Source organism: Sciurus carolinensis, chromosome 5, assembly GCF_902686445.1.
Source record: "Sciurus carolinensis chromosome 5, mSciCar1.2, whole genome shotgun sequence".
NCBI classification, from domain to species: Eukaryota; Metazoa; Chordata; class Mammalia; order Rodentia; family Sciuridae; genus Sciurus; species Sciurus carolinensis.
In genome coordinates this window covers 146,100,920-146,106,919 of record NC_062217.1, presented here as the reverse complement: position 1 = coordinate 146,106,919, position 6,000 = coordinate 146,100,920, and the positions used below count along the sequence as shown (strand labels likewise).

At 48.2% G+C, this 6,000-nt stretch overlaps 1 protein-coding gene across 1 annotated transcript in view; it reads left to right on the top strand.

The window, feature by feature from the left end:
* Slit1 (slit guidance ligand 1) overlaps positions 1-6,000 on the top strand; it is a 153,676-nt gene that overhangs the window by 2,825 nt on the left and 144,851 nt on the right. The gene's annotated exons all lie outside the window — the stretch shown is intronic.

Genomic DNA, 6,000 nt, shown 5'->3' with positions numbered 1-6,000 from the left:
GGAACAGCATGAAGCAAAGCCTCAGGTGTGAGTGCGCCAGGCCTGCTGTGGACAAATGGACCAGCTTGTCCCAGGGGCTGGGTCTTGCTGTGTCTCCTGGATGTGAGGGGCCTGGAGGCCGGAGAGAGGTTGGGAAAGGTCCTTTGGAGACTTCTGGGTGGGAATCCAGGGGCAAGTTGTCCTGGGGAGTGGGAGGAGGTCTGTTCTTGGCTCTGTGTGCGGACCTCCTGGGGTTGGAAAGGACATTGAAAGCAAAGGGAGCCTCCTGTTCACCAGGCAGGCCTCGCAAGAGCCATTTGAAGAGGAAGGGAACATCCTGAGCGAGGCCTTGGTGAGAGCCCAGGCAGACAGAATAACCAGCGAATGTTCTCTGTGATCAATATGGGTGTTGTGCAGTATTGAAGCCTGCAAGAGCGGCTTCCTCTGAGGCTGTGAAATTTTTATAGACTGCAGCTGCGCATTTGCCTTTTGTCCTTTGGGCAGCTTCTGTGGCAGCCTGGGAGACCTGGCAACTTTATGATCACATATTCCATAACTTCTCCCCAAGCAAGAAGAAATTGTCATTGGTTTGCTGCAGGGACTTCTTGGGAGAGGTTGAGTAGGCTCTAGAGCTGCTGAGGAAACTGGTTCAGCCAAGGGGGCTGCAGGTCGGAGGGATGGGGGGTAGGGAAAGAATGCTAAATAATTCACTGTAATGGAGAAATCGAAATACAGAGCGGTGATTGGGGGAGGCGCTGGAGGAGGCCTGGGGTGTCATCTCTTTGTAGAACCCAGGCTCAGAGGGACCCAGCGTAGCCACTGTTAACTTTTTTTTCTTCCATTCAAGGACCTTGATTGTCAGTTGAATTAAAAAACAATAATAATGAAATGATAAATCCTTGGACTAGAGCATCCAGGACTGTGACAAGAGAATGCAGTATATGTGAACATTGCCTTGACCCTTCACTTGGGCACTTGTACTCTGGACCTGCCACAGATTCCCTTGTGGCTACAGAGAACGGAGAGGCATCTGTCTGACTCTGGCAGATCGTGGGAGGATGGTGAGGCGGGGCAGGGCCCCTGGGAAGGGTCGCCTGCTGGCTTCTCTTTGCCCCAGGCCCAGCACATTCTGCTGCTTGTCAGATCATGGGGCCTGCTCTCTTGCTGTCCTCTTTATGTCCCCTGCTCTTGCACCAGTCAGTTTGTCCACCTTGCCCTAGCTCTGCGTGTGCCGCAGAGGCCTTCTCGGAGCTCAGCCTGGGAAGTCCCATTCAGCACTGCTGGGTGGTTGTATCCGAGGATGACAGCCCAACGCACCCTGGGGCTGCTGGTCTGGGGGACTGTTTTGGAATTCCAAATAAGATTGGATGGAGACTATGGTGAGTGAGGTCAGGTCCACTGAAGCCCACTGTGGCCCTCTGCAGCAGAGACCGCTCTGTGCTGGGGAGCTGCCTCCTGGTGGGATGAGAGGTTCCTGCTTTCCTGGGCTCTGGTGTGGTTGCCAGTGTGCTGAGCTTATTGCTGGATTCTTGAGGACTGAGCCCCAGTGATATCCCTCCACCTGCTCTGAGACTCCATTTCCCCCGCACATGAAAGGGGACAGTGACAGCTTTGCAGATTGATGGTAAAACATAAGTGGGGGATTGCGTGCAGTGCCTGGCATGTGGTACGTGGTTGGTGTTTGACCTTCCTTTGGCCTCTGGGGATAACACCTACTAACTACCCTCTGTGTGTTTGTGAAAATGCTTTGTGATTCAAACATTAGGTGATGATATTGTTATTATTTGAGAAGCCCAAGCTAAAAGGGGTTCCTGTGGGGCAGAAGGGAGCTTGGGAGGGATGGCGTGAGTGTTGGCCGTGCTGCAGGCTCTGTAGACGCTGCCTGCTTAGAGTGCGTGGTCACTGGACCTGGGCATTTTTGTCCCTGTCCCCTGGAATTCAGAGACAAGGAACAGGGACTCTGCAAGGTGGATGGGCATGATGGCATGGTTCTGGAGCTGACCTGCTGGGTTTTCAGCCTCACTCTGCCTCTCAGCAGCTGGGGCACTCTAGGCAAGCTCTGGGGTTTAATTCATTCATTCAACAGATAGCCGCTGTCTACTGAAATCCGCATTGTGGTGAGTGAATAGGGCCGAGCGGAAGGAGAAACCATCCTTCTCTCCCTGACTTTTAAATCAGCAGCAGAGGTAGAGATGAACAACACAGTATGAGAATGAACACATCATTGCAAGCTGGGGAGGAGAATGTGCTTCCCAGAACACCATTTTCTTGCCCATAAAGTAGGGCTGGTGATAGGAGCCACTTCAAAGGATGGCCCAAGGATTACACGTGGCAATGTTCAGCCTGACAGCAAGTGCCCGGTAAATGGCCCTACTATTATTGTTATTAAGGTGACACACTGCAGGGACGAGAAGGGAACTTGCATGCCACTCAGGCTGGATCCCAGCATGGCTGTCCTGTTACCTTAGCAGGCAGCCACTGGGGAGTCAGCAGGACAAGGGGTCGGGCTGCCCTTCCTTGATGCCCCTTCTCCAGGCTGTGTGCTGGCTGTCAGTGGCCACCCAGGCCACCCGAGGTTGTCCGCAGGGGCGGCCATGCTCTTTGGGGCCCAATGAGGGGCGGCAGGGACAGGCAGCTCCTGCATTATTGGGAGCAGACGGGGCGTTTGGCGGAGTTGCCGCCTCCAGTTCTGTGCCGGCATTAGCAGCTCGGCAGGGCTCTCGCTTAATGGGATTTTCTTCCCAAATGCTGTAATTATCGCCATACAAATACTTATTACCCGGAGCAGATGACGGCCGGGCTTTGGGCAGTAGCCAGGGAGCTGGGCTGTGCTGGGGGTGGAGAATTGGCTTCTTTTTTTGAGGGAGCTCATGACCCCCTCCTCTCCTTTCTGGAACCCAGCCTGTGGCGGACAAACAGCTGTTGGGCACCTGCCCTGTGCATAGCATCGAGAGAGGTCCGGGTGTGGACCCGCTCCTCTGGGAGCTTGCAGCCGGTGGGGGAGAAAGAACAAACACGTAAGGACATCTGTAGGGACATGCAGCACAGGAGCTACCAGCACAGGTTTTGGTGTCAGAATGGACCAGTTTGAAGGCCAGCTCCATTTGCTACCACCTAGGAGATCTTGGGCAGCTCACTAGTGACTCAATTTACTTATCTGTACAGTGGGCCACTGACAGCACTGACCTTGTTGGGCTGTGAAGTTCGAGTGAGGTGATCCACATAAAGTGGCTGGACTACTATCTGACATGTCAGTGCCCCATGGGTGCAGAGATTAGGTGATGGGCTCAGTGACAGCTTGGAGGTGGGCTGGATGCTGCAGTGCCTGGGGTGGGGTGGGCTTGCTTTTTTTTCTCCCCCACTCCCTTCCTTCCTTTCCTCTCTCTTTCTTCTTTCTTTTGAGATGGGGTTCTCCCTGTATTGTCCAGGCTGGCCTTGAACTTGAGATCCTCCTGCCTCAAGGTCCTGAGTAGCTGGCATTGCAGGTGTGCGCCACTGTGCCTGGCACTGGAGATGGGATTTGAACCTTGAAGGTTCATAAATAGAGAGCTGAAATGAGGTTAAGAGGATTTGGGGGCACACAGGTGTGTGCCACGTATTTGGGAAGGAGAGTGAGGAGCAAGTTTTGTGTGGGTGAGTTCTACAAGAAGCAAGTGAGGCAAGGGGTGGGTGTCAGGCCAGGAGGCTGGGAAAAGTGGAGCCACCAGTGTGTGTACACATGTGCAAGTGTGCTTGTGAGTGTGTGTGTGAGTGTGTGTGTGTAGAACTTTTTAATTTTTTAAAAATGATTCAGTGACTTTTAAAATAAATTAAAAGAATTGTGCAAATATTGTCACCACCCAATTTTAGAGTATTTTCATCACTCCAAAATATCTCTTGTGCTCACTATAACTTTAATTTTGTTATAATTTTGAACTTAGAGATAAGTTGCAAAAGTGTGTATCTTTTGTCCAGATTCAGCTGTTTGTATTTTACTGCATTTGCTTTAACATATATTACACACACACTCATGCACACTCATATGTGAGTTTTTGCTGAACCACTTCAGAATAGGTTGGAGAATTAAAGCACTTCTTGTGTATTTTAATTTATTTTTTGGTACTGGAGATTGAACCCAGGGGTAATGTAGCACTGAACTACATCTGTAGCCCTTTTTAATTTTTTTTATTTTGAGACAGTCTTACTGAGTTACTGAAGACCTTGCTAAGATGCTGAGGCTGGCCTTGAACTTGTGATCCTCCTGTCTCAACCTTGGAGTTGCTGGGATCACAGGCGTGTGCCACTGCATCTGACTCTTGTATGTTTTATAAGAAAAATGAAATTATCAAAATCAGAACATTCGACTTTGATGTAATACTATTGTTCATTCATAGTTCATATTCAAATTTCATCAGTTGTCTCAATAATGTCTTTTAGGACGGTTTTCTTCCAGAATCCTGTCCCCCATCACACAGGACATTTAGTGGCCATGATCCTCTGGTCGCTTTTAATTTGGAATAGTTCCTCCGCCTTTGTTTTTCTTGACCTTGACATCACTAAGGAGTATAGACCAATTATTTTATAGGCTGTCCCTCCATTGGCTTCATCTGATCCTTCTTCATGGTCACATTCCAATTATGCGTTTTTGTCAGGAATGTTAAACAAACGTACACAAACACTCCTGTGTGTCGTCTCAGAAGGCACGCAATGTCGATTTTTCCAGCACAGGTGCATTTAACTTTGATCCCTTGCTAACTCCATGTGTGCCAGCCTTCTCTGCTGAGAAGTCCCTGTTTTCTTCTCTGTTGTTCCGAGGAGTTTGTGGAGATGTTTTTCTAAGGTCCTTGTTTCCTTAGTTGGCATTCCGCCGCCAGAAAGAGCTTTCCCTCTGCTCCCTCTCATTTGTCTGTTTATCAGAGTGTACATTATCATTTTATTCATTGGTTTATAATTTGCTGCCATTGTTTCTTTGGTGCTGGGGATTGAACCCAGGGCCTTGTGTGTGCAAGGCACTCTACCAACTGAGCTATATCCCGAGACTCCGTGTCCTTTGAACGAGACCCTATGGGTTTCCAGCAGGGAGTGACAAGTGCAAATGTTGTTTTAGGAAATTCGGTTGCCTGGCTTTTGTGTAGAATATCAATAGGGTGGTGTTGGGGGTCCCAGCTGATAATGGGAAGGCCAGTTGGTTGTGGCGAGTGTGATTTTTGGCTTTTCTGTGACAAGTTTTGCCATCATTGCTGTATTTTTATTCTTTAAAAAAAATTTTATTTCAAAATAATCTTAAAGATACAGAGTAGTTACCAAAATCTCCAGAAAATTCCCATGTACACTTCCACCAGCTTCCCCAGCATTGGCATCATGCATAATTGTAGTACAATGACCAAAGTGAGAAATTAGTGTGATTGCCATCCTATTAACCAAGACTACTTTATTCTGTCTCTGCGAGGTTGTTTTTTTTTTTTTTTTTTCCTTTTTACAAATGTCCTTTTTCTGTTCCTGGATCCCGACCAGTATTCTGCAATGCATTTACTCTCCATCTCTACCTAATCTGCAGTCTCTGGAAGTTCCTCCCCCTCTCCTGGCTTTTCATCACCTTGACACTTCTGAAAGTATTATTTTGTGAAATGTTCTTCAGTTTGGGTGTTTGTCTAGTGTGTTTCAGAATTCCACTGAAGCTATACATTTTTGGCAAGAATGTCACAGAGGTATTGTGCCCTTCTCAGAACATACGTTTAGGGTAGATGACATCCATGTATCTTGTTGCTGGGATGTTAACCTTCATATCCTGATTAAGAAGGTGACTGCCGACCTCTTCACTCCAAGTAATAAATATCTCCTTTTGAAAGTCATAAATATTTTGGGGGAGATAATCTGAAACTATGCAATATCCTGTTTGTCCTTAAGTTCTCACTTACTAGCTGGGTGTGATGGTGCACACCTGTAATCCCAGTTTCTTAGGAGGCTGAGGTAGAAGAACTACAGGTTCAAGGCCACAGCAATTTAGTGAGACCCTGTCTCAAAAAATTAAAAGGGCTCTGT